Source organism: Aulonocara stuartgranti (genome assembly GCF_965226115.1).
Source record: "Aulonocara stuartgranti genome assembly, chromosome: 3".
Classification (NCBI taxonomy): Eukaryota; Metazoa; Chordata; class Actinopteri; order Cichliformes; family Cichlidae; genus Aulonocara; species Aulonocara stuartgranti.
The window spans coordinates 9,256,664-9,269,208 of record NC_138941.1 but is presented as its reverse complement, the minus strand read 5'-3'; the positions used below and the strand labels follow the sequence as shown (position 1 = coordinate 9,269,208).

Genomic DNA, 12,545 nt, shown 5'->3' with positions numbered 1-12,545 from the left:
AAGGTTTTTAGTTCTTTCAAAGAGAGTCTTGGAGATGTTTGATGTTTCTGTTTTTCTGAAACCACCTGAAAGAAAAACTATTTTTCTTGCTTTATGTAGTGTGGAAGTTTTTAATGTTTCTTCATCTGTGATGTTCTTGAATGTGTTCACGTGAAGATGGTACAAATAAACTGTCCTTTCAGCTTTAGCTCCTAATTTATTCATTATTTATGGATGTAGCACAGCAGCCGTCTCTTGATTAACACATGGAGGGCTCGGGATCTGATGGTGTCGTCTCCCTAATTTGCCCACTCAGTAAATCTCACTCATGGCCAAGAAATTGAAATAAACCTTGTTTCCCTGCTGGATAGTGATCCACTGTAACTCTGCTCCTCCTTCCTGTTTAGGATTTCTGTGGCTGAAGTAAAATTCCCTCCATCCATCACTTATCCCAGCTAACCCAAAGTGAAATAAAGTTTTGCTCGTCTTAAAAAAGCATTACAATAATGGGCATTACCAATGCAAACTGAATGATACAGAAGATGAAAGAAGAGACTTTGATCAGTTAATAAAGCTCATGATCTGGATTCATTGTGGCTGCTACACAGATACTTCTGGGTCACTTCTCTCAGTTAGGAACCTTCCTCACCAAACTGACTGTTGGACCACACCCCTGGTTTCATGAGAAATTGTTTCAGCCATGATTTCTCTTCCTGTATTTCAGAGTAAAGACTGAAGTGACAAATGGAAGCATGTTTAAAAAACACAATGTGAGAGAGACGTTGAGGTCCTTAGAAGTTACCCTGGGTTTTTCTGTCACCCTGCTAGATGTTACACACCTTGTTATTGGACTGATTTCTACTGCTGGACTACTCCTGCGGAGAGTAACAATACTCTTACTAATTAGCTCCCTTTCACACCTTTGGGGATATTTATTTTTGTGTTTGCAGCGCTGTGAGCCAGAACAGCGAGAGAAAAATCTGCAACAGCGACGAGCCGAATGCTTACGTGAATCGCAGCAGCTGCACATGTGCTACGCTGAATTAGAGGATATCTTTGCTCTGGATTTCTATTTCTACTTTTTCATTTCTATATGATTCTTCTTGCATCTAAACAAAGATGATTCAATTTGCTAAATGTTGATGGCTCTTCGTGCTCAGGTGTAAATGAGACGTAATATTTGCTCTTGGTTTGGTTCTCCTGTACAGAACCTTGCAGTACAACAGAAACCTAAAAACATTATTTGTAGTTGTTATTCTTAGTTGTTCTGCTGCCTAAATACCACAGGGTCTGATTATGAAGTTATTGAGCTGCACATACTTTACGACCTGCTTAAGTTCGAGGTCACAGCGTCTGTAGAGCAGCTGGAACATAATGAAGTCTACAAGGTTAAAGTTTTCTCTTCAGTTATTGTTCTTTCTGCTGCTTGGTTTGATGGATCTGAGAGCTTTTGTTTTTATTATTGTTATTATAATTATCATTAATATTTTACTCTCTACAAGCTTTAAAATAGTGTTTGTGTTTGAAAAAATTGATTTAAGAATTGAACAGAAACATCTGTCCTTCTGAAAATCGCCCAAAGGCACGGAGACAAAGTCAAAGGATGCAACCTGTAACTTTCTCTTCCTTCATGTCAGGACCATCATCCATGATTTATATAAAATGCATATAGCAACAGTAGCACTTTAGTTTGGACTTTATGATTTCTGTAACTGGAAAATATTATTTTGTTTAAAGACAGAAGTGACCGCATAGTTGCAACATCAAAGGGAAATATTAATTAATTAGCATCAAGTATATTTGTTGCTTAAGCGTTTGCACTATAACTTAAGTAGGATTATAACTTTTAAGGAAGGAAAGATTTCAGATATTTAGTTCACTGTTTCAGTTATTTTATATGAAATTAAAACATTTCCGTTGGTCAAATATGATGCTCTAAATCAAGTAAAAGTTTGAAAATAAATGATGTATTTTTAAATGCTGCAACAAATGTTCACAAAAAGTAACTATAATTAAAACCAGTTAAACAAAATCAAATGTTTGAATCATGCTTAACCAAATGCCAGGCTGGAGAGCTGAACCTAAAGTATACGTAGAAAGATTTCAACATGTGAGCAGTTTTTAATGTTTTTATCACATATAAATGTCACAGCAGTGGGTCCTGGCCCAATGCTTTGTGTTTTTGGTTTTCTTTGACTCTTGTTTTTCTTGGTTTTTGTTCTTCTTATTTATCAGGCTCTCAGTAATCTTAGTTCTCCCTCCCTCAGTGTTCATTTCAGCCTGTGTTTAGTTTCTGTTCCCGTGTCCCACGTTTCATCGTTTCATGTCGAGTCAGCCCTGTCTCTCTGTTTCCTGTGTCTCCCCAGTCAGCCCCGCCTCCCTCGGGCACTCATGTGTGATACAGAGTAATAAACTTAAATACTTATTTTCCACCCTGATTTACGAATAAATTCATACCAAATCCTACCATGTGAATTCATGGATTTTTTTTTCACATTCTGTCTCTCACAGTTGAAGTGTACCTCTGGTGCAAATTACTGACCTCTGTCATCATTTTAAGTGGGGGTACTTGCACAATCGGTGGCTGACTAAATACTTTTTTGCCCCACTGTACAGCTGATTATGATGCATGTTTTACTATTGCTATGTTCACATCATCTGCTTGGCTTAATTACTGAAAGCCTGGAGATCCTCTGACGTGTGCATGGCTGATGTGAAGTATGATTAGTCCTACATGACATCAACAGCAGAGGCAATGAAAGCTTTGTTGTTAACAGGTTGTAGGTAAAGTCAAATGTCTACTTCTACACTTGTGTTGGGTAAAGTTCTTCTCACTGCAGCAGATTTATATCTGTGCTTTCACAGGGCGTGATGTGGAGCTCAGCGCTGAGGTGCAGGTCTCCTTGGAGACGGCATCCTGGCTGAAAATATTATCATGCTTCCAAAACATTTCAGCTTTTATTTTGAAAGAAACAAGACTTGAAAACGAATCCCCTTCTTCCTCTTTGTCTTTGTTCTTCAGAGGAGTGTCACCTGGACAAACTCAGGGCTGTTCTAGAGCCTTTCTTATTATTTGACTCCATAGAAATAAAACTGAATCGAATCAAACAAAAACTCCCAAACAGCTAAAACACTTTGCTTTATTCTCTTTTTTAACAAATACGTTGAAGTCCATCCACAACAACACAGCTGAGATCTCCTTTGTAATCAAGTGTTTACATCCTTTGTACAGATCTGCATACAAAACAATCATTTACGTCCCACAGAAGTCTAGTTACACGTAACTATACAAGAACTGGTGAATGACAGAAACATGAGACACATGATCACAGGTGATAACAAAAAGAGAAAGAATTCATGTGTTAGTGATGTTTTTCAGCCCTGATGGCTCATGTTGGCGAAACAAGCTGAGGTACGTGGAAAGTTCACACACACAAGTGGGCGTGAGCGCACACACAGAGAGAAACACAACTGAAGCATCTGTTTGCTGTTTCTGCTTTCATCATCTCTGCTGCTGTGTCAGGCTGGGGTCTCTCAGTGACGTGGTTGAGGTGAAGTATGACGAGTATCCCTGATTCAGTCCATCGAGACAAAGGGCAAAGAAAGCTGTTGTTAACAAACTCTATGGTGATGTGGCATTTAGCTCTGACTCTACGCTCTGCTGAATCCTTTGAACCTGCTGATCAGTAAAGCTCTACGTGCTGCAGCAGATTGACCTCATCTGTGTTCACAGGTGTGGACCTCAGCGCTGAGGTGCAGGAGACTTTCATTCAGTTCTCCCTGCAAACAGCATCCAGCCTGGAAATACTGTCATCTTTCCCACAAATGGTGCTCTTATCTCAGAGAAGAAGTCTGATGTAAATAACTGCAATCAACAGTGATGTTCTGCACAGATCACTTTTCCATTTTGCTCTCTAGATGAGTCCCAGCTGCCTGACCTTGTGTCCAGGTGATCGTCTCACTGAGGAGCTTTTGTTCTGAAAATCTCACGTCCATCACCTGTTTCCTTTTTACTATCTCTGCTCTTTCTTTATTCACAATGCTCATAATATCACACAATTATATTCATCACCTGCATGTTTTTATCCAGCTGCTGTTAGAACCAAACAAATAAAAAGGATGAAAAGCCTGAAATCCTTTGATTTATTACATTTGAAACAAATATGAGAGCATCCCTAACAGCACAGCTGAGACCTTTGTTTTAATCAAGCCTTTGTATCGACACACTTGTAAAGATTCATATACAAAACATAATAGAATAAATCAATATAAAATACACATAATCACAAAAATGCAGCCATGTTGTGAGTTTGCATCTAAAACATGCATGTTTCCCTTTGTACAGGCAGATTTACAGCAGACAAAGCAACACGCTGATCGACTTTGACCGCTGCAAAAACAAAATACCCACCAAGTCTGAAGTCGATCAGAGGAACTGTTGACAGACTGACAGACAAACAGATGCTTGATTCATTAGTGCGATTAAATGTTCTTCTTTAGCAGCATCACTTCATGTGTTTGTGTTCCAGGAATAAAGGTCTGTTTAAACTGGACGTCTCCTCAGCATCACTCGTGCTGTCATGGTTTCAAAGCTGTGCAGAAAGAATCTGAGGGATGATACAGAGGTGACCAAAGTTACAAACATCCAGCTGTGCTGCAAATGTTTGCAGAGCTCCAAACTCTTTGGCTTTCTGCAGAGCAAGTATGGAAGAAGCACCTGAGCTAACTTCAGTTTAGACGATATGAGGAAAAATGCTGCTTCCCAAAGTTTCCTACAAGTATCCAGTTTATATTTAGAGAAGCGAAGGCTCTTTATCCTGACAACTACTCCCTGGTGGATCCCTGTCCTGTGACAGCAGCAAAGACTGTGTATCAGTATCATCAAAGCCACTTCAATAACCAGTGTTTAAAGCTCTCTAGCAGATGGACTTCAGTGGCAGCAGCCTCTGTCTGCTGTGTACAGAAGGTTCTCTGATGAAGCACACAGCAGATGCTGCACTACAACAGCAGCAGCAGCTCAGCTTCAGTTTGCTTCGACGCCCTTTTTGACCTGTGAAACAGCAGAAAATGAAACATTTCAACACCCGTTTGTTAGCGTGAGCTATTCTGCTGTTTTTCATCATTTCACAGGTGAAATAAAATCACATTTACTTCCTGTAGGAGTGATCGTGTCCAGCCTGACTGAGACCATGTGCTCCATCCTGTACAGGTAATAAACCTCTGACATGAAGGGCTGTCAAGTAGTTTTAGACAAATGGGGGTAAAAGAGACGTTAAAAGCTTAAAGAGAAACTACATTTTCTAAGAACTGTCTGACGTTCACCTCTCACACAGTGGATACGATTCTGCCGCTGCAGGAATAATCTTTGTGCTTATGAAACTGTCCATGTGTTTGCAGAAAATGTCACATGTTCAAAGCCATCCCAGCACCTGGGGTTTGTATAAGTGCAGCTGCTGGTGGGGAGATAGTCTCACTCTTCTATATAAAGAGTCAGCAGGCAGCAGATCTTCATCTGTGATCTCCTCCATCATCACGTCTTCACTCTTCAGCAGCTATGGCTTCACTTCGTGCCCTTCTGGGAGTGGTGCTGTGCTCCTCATGGTTTCTGCTTCTGCCTCAGGCGGACTTTGATTTACAGAGTCATCCATAATATTTTTTATTTTTTATTTTACTGCCCATCTATTTTCATACAAATGTCTCCGTCTTATGGAAAAGGGGTGGAGCTTATCCAACGAGGACAGGCAGGGCCCCCCCCAGACAGTTTAGCAGTCTATACAGGAGGCCGACCTTTGCAACATGTACTTCTATAATGACTTCACCATTTAGGTTATTTGGTTATGTTTCACCCTGGATTTTGTGTGATAATATTTATTTTGTCCACTGATTTAAAAACAACAAACTATATGAATATAAAACAGAGTGAACAACAAAACATCAGCTTTGGAAACTTTGATGTAAAATTCTGCAATTGTTTTCTCAGATATAGCATAAATCAAACTAACATACATCAGTGTGTTATTAATGTGCACACACACACACACACACACACACACACACACACACACACACACGTGTTACAATAAACAGCTCTTATGCTTCTGTATGATTCTCAGTGCTTTCCATTTGCGTGTCCACAGGTTGCTGTAAGTGGTGCTTGACTGCAGTTTGCTCTAATTTCAAGTGGTTTGCTGTCACAAAGCCAACAGGAAGTCCGGCCATGGTTGAGCCAACTGAAGATGGGTTGAAGGTGGCGTCCTCGTTTCCTCTGTGAGTGCGAGAGGACAGACAAAGCAAACACCGTTTGGACAGCATTAAAATATTTACACTGATGATTAATGTTGTGTCTTTGCACCTGTAGCGATACATGTTGGAAAATGGAGACTTTAGCCACCAAGACTGACGTGCCTGGAAACTTCCCTGTGAGTACGCCCACAAAGACAGGAAACAGTTTAGCCACCGCGGTTAATCCTCCATCATTATCATCCAGTATTTTTCACATCTTTTCTTCTGCTGTTTCCCTTGTTGTCAGTCACGGGGTTTGTGACTGAAATGCGTGTGGTCGACGGGAAGCCTGACGAGTACGGCCTGAATCATTCCATCAACACCGGACGGAGTGAAACCTTTGTTGAAAACAGATTATATGGTAACGTTGCATTTAGCTTCAGTAAACTGTGAAGTTACAGCAGCAGATTTACATCACGTGGCTTCACAGGAAGTAGTCTGGACCTCAGCGCTGAGGTTCAAGCAGCTCTGCTTGCAGACGGCATCCTTCCTGAAAATGTTCTTCATCTTCCTAAAACCAGAACTTTTACATTGGTGCTGAAGTTCTATATAAAAACAGCCTGAAATACAAAGTGATGTTGTGCACTGATTACCTCACACTTTCCATGTTTCCTTCTACAGAGGAGTGTCCGCCTGAGTGTTTTGTCTGATCTGTTGTTGATCGTCTCATTGACACTGCATGCAGATCTGACACCAGGGCTGGACTGGGACAAAAAATGGTCCCGGGCATTTTGACTGGAGACCGGCCCCCCAGGTATTAAAGGAAAAACCATGAAGCCTTTGAATGAAAACAAACGCTGTTGTCACAGTGATGGACGCTGTCTTGTTGGTATACAGTGGGGCAAAAAAGTATTTAGTCAGCCACCGATTGTGCAAGTTCCCCCACCTAAAATGATGACAGAGGTCAGTAATTTGCACCAGAGGTACACTTCAACTGTGAGAGACAGAATGTGAAAAAAAAAAATCCATGAATTCACATGGTAGGATTTGTAAAGAATTTATTCGTAAATCAGGGTGGAAAATAAGTATTTGGTCAATAACAAAAATACAACTCAATACTTTGTAACATAACCTTTGTTGGCAATAACAGAGGTCAAACGTTTACTATAGGTCTTTACCAGGTTTGCACACACAGTAGCTGGTATTTTGGCCCATTCCTCCATGCAGATCTTCTCGAGAGCAGTGATGTTTTGGGGCTGTCGCCGAGCAACACGGACTTTCAACTCCCGCCACAGATTTTCTATGGGGTTGAGGTCTGGAGACTGGCTAGGCCACTCCAGGACTTTCAAATGCTTCTTACGGAGCCACTCCTTTGTTGCCCGGGCGGTATGTTTTGGATCATTGTCATGTTGGAAGACCCAGCCTCGTTTCATCTTCAAAGTTCTCACTGATGGAAGGAGGTTTTGGCTCAAAATCTCACGATACATGGCCCCATTCATTCTGTCCTTAACACGGATCAGTCGTCCTGTCCCCTTGGCAGAAAAACAGCCCCATAGCATGATGTTTCCACCCCCATGCTTCACAATAGGTATGGTGTTCTTGGGATGCAACTCAGTATTCTTCTTCCTCCAAACACGACGAGTTGAGTTTATACCAAAAAGTTCTACTTTGGTTTCATCTGACCACATGACATTCTCCCAATCCTCTGCTGTATCATCCATGTGCTCTCTGGCAAACTTCAGACGGGCCTGGACATGCACTGGCTTCAGCAGCGGAACACGTCTGGCACTGCGGGATTTGATTCCCTGCCGTTGTAGTGTGTTACTGATGGTGACCTTTGTTACTTTGGTCCCAGCTCTCTGCAGGTCATTCACCAGGTCCCCCCGTGTGGTTCTGGGATCTTTGCTCACCGTTTTCATGATCATTTTGACCCCACGGGATGAGATCTTGCGTGGAGCCCCAGATCGTGGGAGATTATCAGTGGTCTTGTATGTCTTCCATTTTCTGATGATTGCTCCCACAGTTGATTTTTTCACACCAAGCTGCTTGCCTATTGTAGATTCACTCTTCCCAGTCTGGTGCAGGTCTACAATACTTTTCCTGGTGTCCTTCGAAAGCTCTTTGGTCTTGGCCATGGCGGAGTTTGGAGTCTGACTGTTTGAGGCTGTGGACAGGTGTCTTTTATACAGATGATGAGTTCAAACAGGTGCCATTCATACAGGTAACGAGTGGGGGACAGAAAAGCCTCTTACAGAAGACGTTACAGGTCTGTGAGAGCCAGAGATTTTCCTTGTTTGAGGTGACCAAATACTTATTTTCCACCCTAATTTACGAATAAATTGTTTACAAATCCTACCATGTGGATTCATGGATTTTTTTTTCACATTCTGTCTCTCACAGTTGAAGTGTACCTCTGGTGCAAATTACTGACCTCTGTCATCATTTTAAGTGGGGGAATTTGCACAATCGGTGGCTGACTAAATACTTTTTTGCCCCACTGTACATGCATCAGTCTAATAAACTTAAACCTGCACCATCCTCCCTGTCCTGGTATTCTAAACAGGAAGTAGACTGTTGGTCGAGTTAACCTCCTGAACATCTACAACACACGGTGGAAACCTGACATTAAGACAGAGACTAGAGGTGAGACATGATCATTGCTGATTACTGATGACAGATTTAGATATGTTTTCATAAACCTTTCATTTGCCACATCAATAAACAGCACGGCAGGGCAAAATATGTTTTCTAACATGGCAACCTTTAAAAAGTGAAAGGAGACAGAAAGACAGGTGAGAAAGAATCAAACGGACTTTTTGATGCATTTTACACACAGTACTGGTGCAGAATCTAGAAAATGTGGGAAACACTGGCATCATATGCAGTACTTACTTCTGAAGAAATTATGATGGGACCCTAAAAAATGACTATGTACAATAATGGATTTCTATACATTTTACATCAGATGAAAACGTTTGTTGTAAGATTCAGATAATTATTTATTAAAAGCTCGACATTTTAAATGAGAACAAGAAAGAAAAGTATTTCTTTGTGCCCCCCTCTCCCTGTTAATGCCCTACCTGCCCCCCTGGCAACACTTTGCTAGACCCGCCCCTGCACAGTTACCAGCTGTCAGCTACACAAAAAGGATCCTGGTGTTATTTGTCTCTCAGAAACAGTTCATAACTTCAACTCATTTTTGTTTTGTCATGTTTTGTTCTTTACATTGTCTTTCTTCTATATAATTGTTAAACATTTAATAAATATGTCTACAAAAAGATTTTAAAAACCAGACATTTCACACAGTCACCCAAATGATTTCTGACTGATGAAGGGGGCTGAAGGTGCCCTGCTCTTGCCCAGCTTCTGCTGCTCTCTCCCTGCTCACTGTCAGCAGCTGGCAGCCTCGGTCCTGCCTGAGACTCTTCATCTATCAGTGCCAAAGAATATGGGAAATAGCAACGCACAACATGCACATTACAAAACAAGCACATGAATCAGCATTACATTCATTAGTGAAGTGCTGACGTTCGTTCCTAAACTTTGGGCCTTAATTAACATCACTGTGAACTAATGTTTGCTTTGCTTCTTAACCAGTGAAGCAGCGAGGGGCTTTCTGAGGTTCCTGCTCGTAAATGCCCAAAATGAGTCGAGTATTTCTCTGCAACTACAAACTCTGTTTTCATCAGAGGTGTAAATATTACAGCACTGTGTCAGAGTCACTGAGGCTGGAACACAGAAAAAGGAAGTAGATGTATTTATTTTTAGACTTTATTGCCTGGAACCACTTTAAAAATACGCTTTGGGTCACAATTAACTGCAGAAACCAGGAATCCACATATGAACATTATCTGTGCAGAGATTTATGCTTCTGAAGGTAAACAGTGAAAACTTGCAGCACTAAATGCACAGATAGCCAGGCGTTTCACATTTTGGGACCATCTGCCAGTTTTCATTTCTTAGGTATTGAAGAGCAGAAATGATTGAATTTTATTTACATGCTTAAAAATGTTTGCTTTTGAATATTATTTGAAGAATTACCCACACACTCAGGCACTGTGGGCCTGTTTCCCTTTGCACAACCGAGTGTTGGAAATGGGCCTTTTCTCTTTAAACTCTGAGGGGCTGTAACTTTGGCTTCTATTGGCAGATTTGCATGATTGACCCTCTTTTTAAAATAGTTTTAGCCAAGAGAATCAAGCTAACATCACTGTTTTTACGTCAGCTCACGTCACACGAGCTGTTTCAAGAAAAGTCCTCCTGTCACACAGCAATGCCTACATGAATCACACCACTCTGCTTAAATAATAATAATAATGTTTAGTGAAGCAGGTGAAGCAAAGGGCTGCTTTTAATAGGCTGGGAGACCCAGGTGTGCTGCTTTAGCTGCTGAGCCTCTCATGCTAGCCTCCATCTATAAGCTGGGATCACAGGAGCACTGCAGTCCTGACTAGATCAAGGATTGTTATTCATGCAGGTGACAAAAGTTTACATTCACAGAGTCATAGGATTGAGCCTGGTTTGAAAAGCAGCTGTTTAATGCAGCTGCTTAGAGTTCACACACAGTAGAAGAATCAGACTTGAGTCACATTTCAAACACTGGAAAAATACTCAGCAAGTAACAATGAAAACAGCACAGACTCAGTATATCCTGTTCAGTCCTGTGTTTGATATGAATGTGCTGTTCAGAGAGGATCTCATGTCCTCTTTTACAAAGCCTTTGTTTCATGATGTTTGTGTATAAATGAATGTAGGTGTGTTTCTAAGTGTGAAGGAGCCCTGGGAGAAAAGACTGAAGCTTGTGCCAAAGAACAAACAGGAAAGAAAGATCAGCATTAATGAAGACGAGCACAGAAGGAGCCCAAGCACGTGTTGCTTTTTCAGATTTCTCTAAAAGTGTGTGTTCATTTGTTCCATCCTTCACAACAAACAACAGCTGACAGACACACATGCACTCTGTGTCACTTCACAGGGGCTGATGAAAGTGGACACAGTAAAGGGAGAGCTGGACCTGCTCTACACATCCTGCACTCTGTTAACAGACTTTATTCTGCAGCATCAACAGATAAAAATATATGAAGATATAGAAACGTTTAACATTGTGACTGTTCACATTAGTGAAGCTGTTACTTTGCTGCCAGGTGGGAAAAGAAGCCTAAAGCTGAGTCTGATTAAACATCTGCTGCACCAGAGAGTTTCATGGCCCTGCTTTATCCTGTGCTTGCTGACCACCTCGTCCTGAAACCTCTTCATCATCCTCACAGTTGTGTGAAGAAAGAGGGAAGCAGGTGGAAACCATCTGTGCTGCTGTGTTCACTTGTGTGTGTGCGTCTATGGTCATATCTAATGTGTACCTACAGACAAACACAAACACCTGGCATTGCACAAGAGTCTCTATGGAGCAACCTGCAGATGTCAGAGATGTGATTAGAGGGTAAAGTGGACTAGTGAGTGCATCTATGTTGTTGTTGTCTGCTGGGGGACAGCATCAGCTCCAGAGATGCATCAGGATCAGCAAACTAATCTGCAAGGCTGCAAGTGTCACTGAAGGAGTTTGAGTCAGTGAGGGACTCAAACTCACACAGCTGGTCAAGAAGGCTCAGCAGCTGCTGTATTTCCTGAGGAGGCTGAGGAAATTTGGTATGTTGGCCAAGATCCTCAGCAGGTTCTACAGCTGCACTGTGGAGAGCAGCCTGACAGCTGCATCACTGCATGGTACGGCAGCACTACTGCAAACCGCAAACGCCTGCAGAGAGTGATAACAACTGTGGAGAAGATCATCAGGACCCCGCTGCCCTCTCTGCAGAGCAGCTACCATCACAGAGTCCAGAGGAGAGACACACCTCTGCCCTCGAGACGAAGGTTCAGAAGTGTGAAATGTAGAACATCCAGACTCAACAACTCCATCTTCCCCACTGCTATCAGACTCCTGAACAGCTGACCGACCTCAAACTGCAGTTTGCACATCAGGTCACTTTGCACACTAAGTTCATTTTGCACATTAAACTCCATGTACATCCATGTACATCGACATCTGCAGACCACACGTGTCTTCAGTTACTTATTTGTACTTATTTGCAGTTATTTATCTTTTTATTTTATTTTTTTAAGTTATTTCTTATCCTTATTTTATCTTTTTATTTATTCTTATCTTGTTCTTTTAACCATTATCTAACTTGGCATTGTGCACGGTGTGTTTAGATTCAGTTTAAATTCAGGGACATGGAGCCCCTGTTGATCCTCTACCTAATCACACGAGCCACGGTGTGAGAACGGGTGTGGGTCTCAATCAGCCAAGGTTTTGGGTGAACCCATTGTGAGATCTAGCCCCACCCCATCATGTG

The 12,545-nt window shown here is 41.7% G+C and overlaps 1 long non-coding RNA gene across 1 annotated transcript; it reads left to right on the top strand.

Moving 5' to 3' along the window:
* Nucleotides 1-6,131: 6,131 nt before the first annotated feature.
* Nucleotides 6,132-6,622, top strand: LOC309702527. The gene is made up of 3 exons (XR_014275591.1): nucleotides 6,132-6,246; nucleotides 6,338-6,398; nucleotides 6,509-6,622. It is a non-coding gene; the product is annotated as an uncharacterized lncRNA (long non-coding RNA).
* The last annotated feature ends 5,923 nt before the right edge of the window (nucleotides 6,623-12,545 follow it).